The sequence below is a fragment of the Condylura cristata genome, unplaced genomic scaffold (genome assembly GCF_000260355.1).
Source record: "Condylura cristata isolate star-nosed mole 26May11 unplaced genomic scaffold, ConCri1.0 scaffold00002, whole genome shotgun sequence".
Lineage (NCBI taxonomy): Eukaryota > Metazoa > Chordata > Mammalia > Eulipotyphla > Talpidae > Condylura > Condylura cristata.
Window position 1 is genome coordinate 32,823,666 of NW_004567103.1, and position 14,274 is coordinate 32,837,939.

Here is a 14,274-nt window from a genome sequence, read left to right on the forward strand (position 1 = left end):
CCCCAGTTCTGTATGCACAAATAAATAAATCTATAAAAAATATATTTTTTGGTTTAGTTTAAAACCTAGTTAGAAACCTCTGTTTTGTTGTGTGTGTATATATATGTACACAGACATATACACAAATTTTTCCCCAAACCTTTTCAGAAAAGGACTAAATCAGATAAATACATTAGTATAGCAGTACGAATCCAAGTTCTAAAAAACACAGAATGCAAACTGTGGAAAAGTAAGCATTATAATGAAAGATAATACAACTTTAGGTATTAGTAAGAAGACATTAAGCTATGGTGCCAGCATGTTATATATGTAAAAAGAAAACTGTAGTTATAATGAATATATGTTACTTATCCCATAAAGAACTAGTGTTATTAGTTAGCTAGTCAGGAGGGTTAGATACAGCACAACCTATCCATAAGATTAGCTATTTTAAACAGAAACTTATAGATGCTTCATTCTTAAGACACAGGGAATTGCAAAACCAAAATCTGTTTATCCTTATGTTTAGCATATAAACAACTGAAATGAGGGCCCTCCCTGGTGGCACAGTGGATTAGGGTGAAGCACTGTAAGCTAGCTGCAGCCACGTCCCGTGTGAGTTCAGTTTCTCGGCCCTGGAGGTGACCCTACATGGCGCAGCAGACAGACTTCTCCTGTCTTCCCCTGATGCTCCCTCAGCAGTGTACTTAATAGATTTGCCTGTTCTGCTCCCCACTCTGTCTCTGGTGAATCCTCTCACCACCCCTGCACCTCTGGCCTGTACCCCAGTTCTATATGCATAAATAAATAAATCTTAAAAAAAAAACTGAAATGGCTGGTAACAAGGGCTTTCCATACTCTTACAAGATACATTTTTAAAATACAGGGAACCTCATTATATGGGACATATAATTGTGTATAATTTTTACCATTTGGAAAAGTAAGAATAAAGTCCTTTGTTCAAACTCCCTCCCAAAGAGAAACATAGTTCCACAGAAAGCATTGTGAAATGGAGTTAAGAAGGTACTCCATAAAAACTATAGAAGCTTGACTGCTGGATTAGATCAGCACATTTCTTTAAAAGTCAGAGACAGTGTATATGCCATTTTCTATGGTTTACTGTGTTTCGTGTGGGGACTTCAGGCTTCACTTTGAGAGTAGCCTCATTTACCTTAGGTCCAAGTGTGTTCTACCTGACCCTTGTCCCTTAAAGTGTCCAAAGTCATTGTGAGAGAATGCCCCACAGGTGTTGAGGCCCACTCCTCTTCTGTTCCAAGGCTCAGAGTTCCCCTGGGAGTCCTGGGCCCTGCAACTGGTCTCTTCTCTGGACTGAAGGGACTTAGGGGGGTGGCTGCCCTCAGCAGGGATGCAGAGGTTTCCTCTGCCTGATCTCATGAACAGTTACCTACCAGCCCCAGCTCCTGACTCACTTTCTCTTGGCACAATTAATCCACAAATCAGGCTTGCTGAGGCAACACCAGTTCCTCTTTCTAGTTCTCCTTTTATACTCTGCAAAGCCACATCAGACTCTGGCCACTGCTGACTCATGCTGCCCAATGTCCCTTTCTCCTGCCCTGCCGACTCACCCCCAGTGATACTCTTGGTCTCTGGTCAAAACATTATCTCAGAGTCTTTCAAAATAGCTGGACTTTCACACTTTCTACGTGTAAAAAGTTCCTTGAATCTGTCTCCCCTTCTCCAATTAAGCCCTAGGACAAAAGCCAGGAAGGGCTTCTTGACCCTCCTTTACTCCATCTTCTTTCACAACTCTGAAAATGATTCTTCCAAGAGCCTAGGTTTCTTTCCACCTTTGCCCCACTTGCTCCCATTCCTAAAATGCAACGGGAACACCAGGTCATAGGTAGCACAGAGCTTTCACATTCACAGCCCTTCACTACAGTCATCACCACAGTCATGACTTGGTCATACTTGCATTATACTGGACCCCAAGCTACTTTCCGTGCACACACTGGGCAAGTTGTGCGGGCTGAGGTCTGGCTGTCTGTTGCTTACTGATGACTTAGAGCTACAAAGTAGCCACCAGAGTTACAATATCCATAGATATCCAGATAGGAATGTGAGTGTGTCCACAGAGAAGATATTACACAGAGGAAATATGAATGTGTGTATACATAGAGGAGATATGAATGTGTGTATGTATATAATTGGTTCAAATTTTAGGTGCTTCATATTTTTATTTCATTTGTTTGGGTTTGGTTTTCTGATATCAAAATTCAGCAACAGAGCTAAGTACTGTATGATGTGTCATTCAGGATTTAGGGCAGAAATCTGGCTGACACAGGCCCTTCTCACCTCCAAACACCAGTATAGACAATAAATGGTCGCAGACAGCTAATGTTGGATAATTAGCCATGGAGTAATTATATATATGGAATGTTCTTCATGGAAACATTAAGGTATTTTCATTCCCCCACACAGAATTCATAGCAGATGTATTATGTTTGCTTTTCCCAGGAATCCAAAGTTGTGTACTGGAAGGAGACTAAGTTTTACCAAAAAGTTGGCTGTGTACTATGATAGGATTCTATACTTGTAAGCTTAAAGAGAACCTGCTGAACAACTCTTAAATATAAGGACTAAGATTTCCCTCTGCCCAAAACATAATTACCACGTTAAATGAAACATTAGCTGACACTTAAAACTGTCAGAAAATCTCTGCAAAATAATTTGCTATCGTGCCTTTTTCTCAGGATTACCTATCATTTATAATGAAAAAAAAAACTTTATTTGCCTTTCCTTCAGATATAAAACACAAAAAAGCATGTGTTTTCTTACTTCTGGAAAGTCTAAATGTATGAAACTCTGGATTTCAAAGTCTGATCAGGGAAATTATTCATTTTCAGGGATTCTAAGCAATATGTTTTGTTAATACTACATAAAACTGAGTAGATTATGGGATTGTATATTCTGTATACCATCAAGTGTGGTGTACATTATGTGCTATATATTACTATGTATTGTATGTGTATATACATCTATGTATATCTCACACACACACACCACACTAGATTAACATGATAACTTGCTGCTCTCAATATTATGTTACTAAAAATAATTATACCTGAAGCATTCCAGAATGCCAGTTTCATGAAGTGACATAACAGTTCTTACACCTACCTTCTATGTGAAGAACACTCATGCTTTCAGCGGCAGCCACCACTATCAAGACCAGCATGAAAGAAATTCTTACTGCTCTAGCTTAGAAGAATGATTGGGTGTGCACCAAAGCATTTTTATTAATGAGAAAAACTGGAGGCACTTTAGTTAATACTATAATGTTAGAAAAGGTAAAATCAGTCATTTAAGTAAGACTTTTTATCCTTTGCCCCTATACTTTGCAGTCCCACCTCTCTCATTAATTTCCCAGGTCTCCTTTCACTTCTTTAACATTACAGTTTAGGCACATTCTGTTTTTTTCTTATTTTGGATTTTTGTGATATGACTCAATCCTAATCTTTTTGCCTTTTTATTTTAGATAATATAGCACATGAGTAAGAAAAAAGTAAGATTCCCAACATAACTTTATAAGGTAAAAATTAAAAGCACCCTCTTCTCTTCACCCCACCCCACTCCCTTCAAATAATCACTGACAACAATTTGAGAACAATGATGTATACTTATGGTTACATGTAGTTTTAAAAACACATATGTATACATCTCCTCTGTAGTTTCTTTTTTTAACTTTTACATCCTGATTTTTCCCAAGAAAATGTACAAGAGCAGCTAACAGAGACATTTATATGTAGTGCATTTCTCCCTTTCCCTAGAAAGAGATTGGTAAATCAAGATTGTTAAATATTACTGAATATCCAAAGAAGTAAAAAAATAATAATATATCTTAGATTATATTGGATTTTACACTGGTCTCCAACCTAAAAATGGGGACAAATAGGTAAACATATGCACATACACACACACACACACATACCATACACACACTCACTATAAATATGGATTATCCCACATAGATATGGTAATAGCTATATCTGTGTGTGTATGTTGAAATAAAGTAAACTTTCCAAAGGTATGAAGCAAGGCACTTGCATAGATAGTGAGATTTTATGGGCCGAGTAGGGAGGCACTTGCATAGATAGTGAGACTTTATGGGCCGAGTAGGGAGGGACAAACACTGGAAATTTTCTTAAGCTTTGTAGCCAGAGGCTTGAGTGAAATTTAACTCCACCTCTTACTATGGTTATGTGGTCTGTGTAAGTTCCTTAAAACCTTCTTAGCTTCCTTTTCATCATACACAAACTAGGGGAAAGATTTACTCTACAGAGATTTACAAATGAAGTTTTTGAGATGGTGGCGTGAACTTAGTAAGTACTTCAAAAAGTGTCTTATCACTGTTAATAATCCAGAAACGATATATTTGGTGATCTAGTAACTCAGATCACCAAGTATCGGCAAACCTGTTTTATTCTTGTGTTTTAATTTTTCTATACATTTTACTTTTATCTTATTCCTACAGACACAGTAAGGGCCTCAGCAATAAACATGCTTAGTAGTTTTAGTGCATTATTGAAATAGGATCCACTGTCCTCCTACTTCCCCAGAATAGCCTGCCCTGGGCTCATTAGCAATATCTGAGCTTCCTCCTAAACAATCCTAAATTTTAGCAACTTGTGTAATAAACACAAGTCATCTGACTACCACTAAATAACTGAAAATAGCTTCTATGATTGCTAATGATGAACAGCATGGGGTGTCTAAAGCAGAAGTCCCAAGGAAGAGACTGTCTGTCCTCTGCTTTTACTTCACAATAATGTATATACACTTTAGGCTGGCTAGTGACCATGTCTTGGGGAAGAGTTACTCTGCAGACACCAGGGATCTATCAAATATGCAGCTGTTCTTAACACATGTTTTTTATCAACTTCATGTCCACCAATCCTTTGCATTCATCAATATGGAAGGGGTTAGATTTCCACATAACCCTAAATTTCTAGAACAATTAGGGAGGAATTTGGTCACTGTACTTTTCAACACCTCCTTTTACATGTGAGAACACTCATGCTCTGGAAACACTGACATGCCCAAGGACATACAACTATGAAGACACTAGCTGGGATTAGAACCTCAACTCTTTAATTAAGGTTCTTTCTTAGGTTTAATAGGCAAAGTTGTATCTGCTCCGGTAGCTCTGTAAAGTGTTTATTAAACAGAATGTGTGTGGGAGAAGCAAAATGCATCGTGTGCAGCGGCCTTAAGGGCAACGCGTCCACCTTCCTGTCCACATGGGTATGGGATAAATGAGGGGGAAAGCTGCATTTTTAATGAATTGTTCACCATCCCACTTAAATTCGCAGGGGCAGTGTAGAAAATAAATCGACCCCAAAAGGACTAGAAACCCCCTTTACTAACTCCAAAGGGCCCTAGAGACATATTAGGCCAATTTGTAGGCAGCTGGGGGGGGGGGGGGAGGAATTTCTCCAAGCTAACGCAGGGACAGAGGAATTGTTCCCTATTTAATAACCCGGGGAAGCAGACTGTCAAAATCCTCCTCCTACCACACAAGTGAACGCGTCCTTGTCATTGGTGTTATCTGGACGTTATCGCTTCTACCTTTTTCCGAAGATGTTTATGGCAAAGGCACGAGAGAGGCTGAGCAGAGCAGGGCCTGGACTTTGGGGTCCAACCCTCACCAGCTGCCCCCCACACACACACACCCCAAGTGCCGCTGGTGCCCGGCGAGGGCTCCCTTGGGCAGCGCTTTTGTTTTCCTTACTCCAGTTACGTTTCCGGAAGTGTTGACCGTGCCGGGCGTACAGGGGCGCCGGCTGCAATCGCCCCCAGCGCGAGCACCCCATAAAGATGACAACCCACACAGAAACCGAAGGGAGGGAGCTCCAGGCGATCCCGGCCCGGGAGCAGTCAGACAGACACACATAGACACACACGCTCTATTCTCGGCCGCTCCTCTGCAACCCGGTCCCCAGCAGCAGGTGTGCGCGCCAGGGGGAGAGGGATCCCCGCCGAGGCCCGAGCGCTAGGGGAGGCCAGGGTGGGGCTGCCGGAACCAGACCGAGAGCGCCCCTCCCCGCGCGCCGACCCGGACTCACCTGCTGCGGGCGGCAGAGGCGCTCAGCTGCGCGGGGTGCAGGGAACGATCTCCCCGGGGCGCAGGACGGCGGCGCGGGGCGCCGGGGCGGCTGCTGTCGGGGCGGCGCTCACCATCTCCGGCCGGTCGCACTCTCCTTGGGGGCTGCGGCGGGCGGGGCTGCGCGGAGAGCTCGGCGGAGGGTGCCGCCGGGTGGGCTGATCCGGCGGCGGATCAAGCGCACCCCCTAGTGCGACCTTCTCCTCTCCTCCCCCTGGGGCCCAGGCCTCCGTCTCTCGCTCCCGGCTGGACCCGTTTCAGGGCCGAACGTCGCGGTCTCGCCGCCAGGTGCAGCGCTCCGCCTCCTGCGGCGGCGGATGCGTCGGCGGCGGCTCCTCCCGGCCTCCCGCCCGCCCTGACGGCCCTGCGGGACCCTCGGCCCCGGCCCTGCGGGAGTCGCGCGCGGAGAAAACGAAAGCAGACGAGGTTCTAGCCCTCACCATCCACCGCTGCACCCCACCCCACGCGGCTCTGAGCTGCGGCGCCCCAAGGCCCGAGCAAACGATGCAGGCCTGGGGAGGGGGCGGGGAGCAGATGGCCGCCCGGTCGGGCGTTGGGGTGGTGATGTTGGTGGGTGGTATCAGCCTTAGTTAATTGAGCGCTTGTTGACTGCCAGACAATGCGAAGGTTAACAACGACATGGCTTGGTGTCTCCAGACCCAGTTTGAGCGACTGTCCTCGGCTGACCGAGGAGAAAGGAACGTAGAGGGGAGCAGAAGGCAAACACCCCAGGTTTCAGGACCCACAGGGAGGGGGTTACACGCAAAGCACATTCCATTTAGGAAGGTGCTGCTGAGTGACTTGGAGCCTGACTGAAGAGGTAACCTTGCGTGTCACACTAAGAATGTAATTAAAGTTGTATTTCTGGTTAGACACCCACAGAGGGTGTGGAAAGGGGAGTTGGTGTAAAGGAATCAGCCCTTGCAAGCGTTTTTTTTGTGTGCCTGTGATGGATTCTAGGAGATGTCATATACTGTTCTCAGGAAGCTTATGGTCTTGCTCTGGCATCGACAGCTAACACTTATTAGATATGAAGTACTATTTAAGTTTTTACCATTATTCTACAGGCATAGGTAGTCCTATTGAATATATGAACTCTCCAAAACTCCTACATAAAAAAAAAAAAAACCCAGTCTTTGATTTTCAGATTTTAACCTCCTCCTCATGAAATCATACTGATGAAAATTTTATCGGCCCTGAAGTTTTAGGATTTGGGATCCCTGTTTTGGAAGACTATAACAAAATCACAAATACAGAGTTGCTGGGGCCCTCCCAAAGCCTTGAATGGGTCCCTGGAGGGTTAAACTACATTAGCTTTATGACAAATCCACTTGCAGTATTGATGCATGAAAGCAAAACAATAAAGGCAGTGAGTGGTAGAGTTTCCAGTGAAAGAGATAGGTGGTTGCTGGGCTCAGAAAATGATATTTTGGTCTGGTGTGTCTTCAAGAAATCTTCCTCCTGCATTATTTGAAACTGAGTGGCCCATGAAGTACAGAGCTGGCAACTGTCATAGTAGAATTCATCTTATGTGTCCAGTACATTTTCATTTTTAAAATGAAAAGGAAGAAAGTGAACAGACTTCCAGTCTGCCACATATGGAAGGGGGAGAAAAAAGAACATGGAGAACCTAAAAGGAAAAGAGTTGCTGTTGGACAACACTGCTCAAAGGCAGCCCGCTACTGAAAAAGGAAGCCAGATCATCAAGGAGATGGAAGCTAGTGTCTGTTTCAAATTGGACAGGCTGAACCTCAGGGTGCAGAGCAGAAAGTGTTGGGGGAGGGGTATTAATTCTTTTTAAATGTTTTTAATTAACAGACTTATTTTAAAAGCAATTTTAGGTTTATAGCTGAATTAAGGAGAAAGTACACAGGCAAAGTTATTAGTTGGCCTTGTTCAGACAGGAATTTTTCCCCCCTGGAGGCCCTCAAACTTTTTCATGTCCTTGGCTTTTTTGGCCATGCCTATTATGTCATTGTTCCAACCAATGTCCATATTAAATATTATCATACCTAAGTTCTTAATTTTTTAAATATAAAAGAAATAAACTGTCACTATAACTAAGGAGAAGATGTAAATGTCATAAAGAAAAAGTGATCAGCCACTTCTCCTATGATAACTAGTGGGTGTGGTGTGGGAAATGAACTCCCAAATACACTGCCAGACAGGCTATCCCAGAGGTCATTGCACAGAAAGGCTCAAAGAGAAAATTAAGATGTTGAAATCTTGTGGCTGATTGAATCCATTTAAAGGCCAGTGTAAAAAGCCAGGGAAAATAAAAGTGAACACACTTACAGTAGTAGGGTCCAAGCAGGTGGTACATTTTATGAACTATGCAGAAAACAGTTTTCCTCCTCTCCTCTCTCCACAACCCACCATCAGCGTTCCCTGCTGAAGGTGTGGTTACAAGAACCATAGCTGAAGCTGAACCTGGGAGTTTGGCAGACAGAGGGTGCTTGGAAGCAGAGCCAACACTTGCCTCCTTGATTGAGAGACACAGCAGTAAGTATGCTTCCTCACAGTTCTTAACTCACCAATTAGCCTGCTGGGTAGTCATGGATTTTATCTGCCCTTCTCAAGCAGGAAACAACAAGAGCTATGTAGGTGTCATCAGTGGGTGGCCATTTTAAGCTCCCCTGGATAGCAAATGCCTCCTGTCTTCATGGATATTTGTTGTATCAAAAATATTTGGTGCCTGTTTGCATCTTCCAACCTTTTCTCTCAAGGTTCAGCTCTTATATACACTCCTTTCAGACTGCTTGCTCCTACTTAAATTTCATTTATCTTCCTTAAACAATGTTTCTCTCATTTCCTTTGGCAGAATTGATTATCCCTAAACAACAGAGCAAACACATTAGAGTGGATAATAAAAACAGGTAACAATAACAGCTGACACTTAGAACTTACCTTATACCAGGTACTAGGCAAAATATTTTCCGCATGTTTCTTCTGCCAGTCATCACCCCAGTTATGTCTGGTGGATATTGTTGTTATCCCATTTTACAAAATAAGAAACTGGTCAAATAAAAGTAAAGTAACTTCACCAAAGTAGCATTGCTAGTAAGTGTTACACTCTGCACTCACACACAGGTAGTCTGGCTTCAGGATCCTGGCTGATAACCTATCCTTTTGGGGTTTTTTTGTTTTGTTTTGTTTTATTTTAAAATGTGAATACTTAAAAAGCACATATATTCACATAAGGAGGAAGGAATGGGATTTTTGTGCAAGTGATGCCATCCTCTGCCCCTCTACCTGTCAGCAATGTTGCACCCTATTGATCATCCCTTCCTTGAAACTCATCCTGTCTTCAGTAACCTGCAAACCTTCTGTTTGTTGTTTTTCCTTTCTTTCTGAGTACTCCCTTTGGGTTTTGTTCTTGCCTTCCTTCCAGCTCCTTTTTTCTCATGAGGGTCGTCACCAATATCCTTGACTTCAACCACAAATAATTTACGATACCCCCAAATTCCTCGCTCTCTAGGGCAGTTTCTCTCCTTAATGGCCATATAGTCAGTTGCCCCATAGGTTATTTCTCAAGCACTGCAACCTCACTAAGTCCTGTATCAATGCTTCATCCTCTTCTACCCACCCCACCCACTGTCCTGAGTTCCCAAACCATCATCCATCCAGTTGTATAAGGTCTCACTTCTTACATATACTATATATATATATATAACTTCAATATAACAGTTTCCTATTACTGCTACGACATGTTACCACAGTCTAGTGGGTTAAAAAACACAAATGTATGTATTCTAATAAGTCTAGGCCAGAAGTCCAAAATGGGTTGTATTAAGCTGCAATCAATGTGTACCCAGGGCTGACTAGATCTTTAAGTTTTATAGTATCGGTTTCCTTGATGTTTCTAGCTACTCGAGGCCACTCACATCCCTTGGCTCATGGCTCTTTCCTCCCTCTTTGTAGCACATCACTCTAATTTTTACTTCAGTCATCAAATTGTCTTTTTTGACTCTGATTCTCCTGCCATCTTCTTCTAAGGACCTATGATTACAGTGGGTTTATCCTGGGTAATCCAGGATAATCTCTTCCTTTCAAGAGCATTAATCACATCTGAAAAATCCTCTTCATCATGTAAAATAACATACATTGGAGGGATTAGGATATGGATATCTCCAGAAGGCAATGCTTTTTTCTACCACCTTCATTTAAAGGCAGGCCTCTGGAGTCCATCTTTCAAAATACCTATCGACTGCCTCCTCTCTATCCATATGCTGTGTTAATCGATGAAGTACTCTCTCCTCTGTCTTACAAAGTCATTTCTCCAGGGAATTTATCCAGTTAATTCTCCATGTTGAAACCAAAGTTGTCTTTAACATCTAACCATGTAATTTCCTTGCATACCACAAGGGTGCACCACACCTCCAGGCACCATTCACACTGCATTTTGCCTCCTGTGTGCCACCAGCAGACTTCACACCTTTACATAAAGCCCATCCAAGACCTCCTTTAGTGTAACAAAAAGATCCAAAGTAGTAACATAAGATAAGAAACTTTCTTTTCCCCTCATGTAACGGTTCACAGGTAAGCACTCCAGTCCAACTGTGTGGTCCCACAACCTCACAACAGGTGGATTCCATAGCCACGGAAGATGTCATCAGGGTGACAACTTCAGGTCACACCATTCCCAGGACACGAGATGGCAGAGTTATACATCCAAGTATTTACCGGGAAGCTCTAACATCTGCAAACGTCACATATACTCATAGCCATTGGCCAAAACAATCAGACTTCCACTTCTGGATGTAAGGAAGTCTTTAACAGAACGAGCATCTTTAACTGAATGGTTGTATAATGTAGTGTAACTGAAGTTGTACACGCAGCTAAGTTCTGTTACTGCAAAAAAAGAAAAAGGGAGGATGGACTTGGAGAATCAAGCCATCAGTGTTCCACATAGAAAAGGCAAGGGGCTATGCAAGAACAAAAGGGAGGAACCTAATTTACATTGGAGGCCAGGGAAGGGCTCTCTGAGGAAGTAACAAGCCAAGCAGCAACCTTAGTGTATGCATCACGTTAAACATTTGAATTAATGTACAATCAGTATTACCCATGGAGGGGTGTTTGGAAGATCTGATTTGTGCTTTTAAAAAATCCACAAACAGGCTATTGTGTGGAGAATAACTTGGAGAAGGCAGAAGTGGGAGTGAGGGTCAGAAAATAATCAGCAGTGAAGGGAAAGAACAGTGGCTTGGACTGTTGTAGCAGTGGGGATGAAGAAAAGTAGATGTATTTGAAAGTAGTTTTTGGAAACGTGTCAGTACACTTGGTGATATATTGGCTGTGGGAGGTAGGAAAGGAGGTGTTACAAATGACTCATAAGTTTCTGGCTAGAGAATTGGATGTGGCAGTTTTTTTTTTTTAAAGATTTTTTATTTATTTATTCATACAGAACTGGGGTACAGGCCAGAGATGCAGAGGGTGAGAGGATTCACCAGAGACAGAGCTGGAAGCAGAACAGGCAGATAGATGAAGTACACTGCTGAGGGGGAGCAGCGGGCGGGCCAGGAGAGATCTGCCTCACCTGTGGTTCTCCTCCTCCCTAGCAGGGGGGAATCGAACTCATGTGGAAGTGACTTTAGCTTCTTAGTGCAGTGCTTTAACACGCTGAGCCACCAGGGAGGGCCCGGATTGTGGCAGTTTTTATGGAGACAAAAAAGACCAGGAAGTTAGGTTGGAGCAAAGAAAGGGAGAGTTCATATTTTGGCATAGTATGTTTGAGATGCCTGTGAGACTTGTAAATTAGAATTTTGAAGTAGGCAATTAAATCACTTAAATACATGAGTCCAAAGTTCAGAAGAAAGGGCTGGAGTTGGTAATTATCAACATTCAGGTAAAAGAATCACCTAAAGAGAACCTGAAGTAAGAGAGTCCTGAGGAAGAAAAGGACTAAGAGAAATCTTTTATTCTGCTATTGTTTTGTATAATTCTCTTGAGTTTTCCAAATGAATATTCATATCAACTTATAAATCATGACATGGTGGTCTGCTGTCTACTATTTATATCTAGTTTCTAAAATATTATGGAGCATCCTTGGTGGTGAGTGAGGGAATATCAAGATATCACCAGCCAGTGGGGTATGAGTTCATTCCCCAGCCAGGAAGCTGACCCACATGGTACAGCAGACCTCTCCTGTCTCCCCGCTGCTCCCCTCAGCAGTGTATATCAGTAGATCCACCTGTTCTGCTCCCCACTCTGTCTCTGGTGAGTATTCTAACCACTGCCTTCACCACACCTCTGGCCCACACCCCAGTTCTTGTATGGAAAATAAATATTAATAAATCTTTTTTTATTTAAAAATAAGATATTATTGCAATGACACAATAATTATAGACGTTCTTGATCAATAGTTGTTCCTTTGTTTTATCTTCCTTACCAAGCACCTGTCTTGTTCTACCACCAGTATGAGGCTGGCTTCTACTTTTAAGATAGATCATTCTTTGTTGGGTCACTGTAGAATCCTTCTATTTAATAATAAGATTTTTTAAATTAAAATGTTTTAATATAATTTCCTTCATGTATTTTCTGAGATGTTTTCTTGTCCACAGTCCAACCCAGTTCCACATCATATATTTTTAATATCTTATAGTCATGGCTATCTAAAATCACAGTAAGTCTCTTACAGTGGGAGCAGAGAGTTAAGCTATAGCGATATAAGAAAAAATACAAATCAGATCCCTTCCATCAAGAGGCTTGTGATTTACTAGCAGAGACATGGCTATAAATAGAAGGTAGCATATGTTGTGAGTGGTACACAGATTAACATTTCAAAATTATCGCTTTCATCGTGTTCCTTCCTTTTTAACAAAAGTTCACTAGATCCTCCTGGCCTAGTGGATAAGGTTCCAAATTTTTAGCCACCTTTAAACAAGCACTAAAGTTGATTGCCATCTCTCCTTGGAATTTTTCTAATGTTTCACCTTATTTTTTTTTTTAAGATTTGTTTATTTATGCATACAGAGCTGGGGTACAGGCCAGAGGTGCAGGGGTGGTGAGAGGATTCACCAGAGACAGAGTGGGGAGCAGAACAGACAGATTGACAAAGTACACTGCTGAGGGGAGCAGCAGTCGGGCCAGGAGAGGCCTGCCACGCCATGTGGTCACCTCCGGGGCAGGCGGGGATCGAACTCATGCGGAAGCGGCTTTAGCTTCTTAGTGCTGTGCTTTAACCCGCTGCACCACCAGGGAGGTCCAGCTTCACCTTATTCTTACATGTCCTAGTCTGAGTTTCTAGTACAATAGTCTCCACAATGATTTCCGCATTGGCAGCCTTGTACATCTATCCAGCATAAACCAAGACACTTAAAATGGATCTCAGTTATGTGATTTTTTAATGTGGAATTCAGTTTAATAAAGCATTCTAGAAACTAGTTACGTGATTTTAAAAATATACATACTTATTTTTTAATTTTCAAAACTTATTATTAGAGCATTAACATAATATCCAGAAAACCACGAGTCATAAAAATAAAATTCAATGAGTAAAAACTCTGTAATTTCTACAATTTGCAAGGAATTGAGCATTACCAGCACCCTGAAAGCTCCCCTTATGGCCCTTATAAATCACTACCCGCTCCCTTCACCCCCAATGGATAAGTTATAATAAGTTATTATTCTGGTTTCTAATTCCAGAAATTAATTTGGAACCAAACATTGTGATTTTGTGGCCTGTGAGCATATTTGTACTTGCCAGTTGGTTCTCATATATATGAATTTCTATCATATATATCCTAACAGTGTAATTGCCAAATCATAGCTTATATGTTTGGTATTGGTTAATACCAAACATTTTACCAAGGTGGTTGCAAGAATTTATACTCCTACTGGCAGTTCTCTTGTTTCATATCCTTGCCCTCCTTGGTGTTACAGGTCTTGTTTTCAGCCTTTTACTTTTAAATACTTCTGTACTTACAGAGAAGTTGAAGAGATAGAACAGAGAGCTCCCACACCCCTCACCCAGCTTCCTCCGATGTTAACATGCTCCATAAATGTAGTACAATGATTCAGATGAAGAAATTGACATTTCTGCCAATACCCTGACTCAGCCAGAGGGCTGTCTTTCCACCACTGCCCTTTTTCCCCCCCGTTTCAGTATCTTCTGTTCCAGGATTCCATCTATTTATGTCTCCTCAGTTTCCTCCAATCTGTGGTCTCTTTATCCT

The 14,274-nt window shown here is 42.3% G+C and overlaps 1 protein-coding gene across 2 annotated transcripts in view; it reads right to left on the reverse strand.

Annotated features, from left to right (window-relative positions):
- Nucleotides 1–6,447, reverse strand: part of MFSD6 (major facilitator superfamily domain containing 6) — a 55,317-nt gene extending 48,870 nt beyond the window's left edge. For both annotated transcript variants that reach the window (XM_004674437.2, XM_012727782.1), the window contains exon 1: nucleotides 6,063–6,447. The gene's annotated coding sequence lies outside the window, so the exon portion shown is untranslated. The remainder of the gene's footprint in view (nucleotides 1–6,062) is intronic.
- Between the last annotated feature and the right edge of the window lie 7,827 nt (nucleotides 6,448–14,274).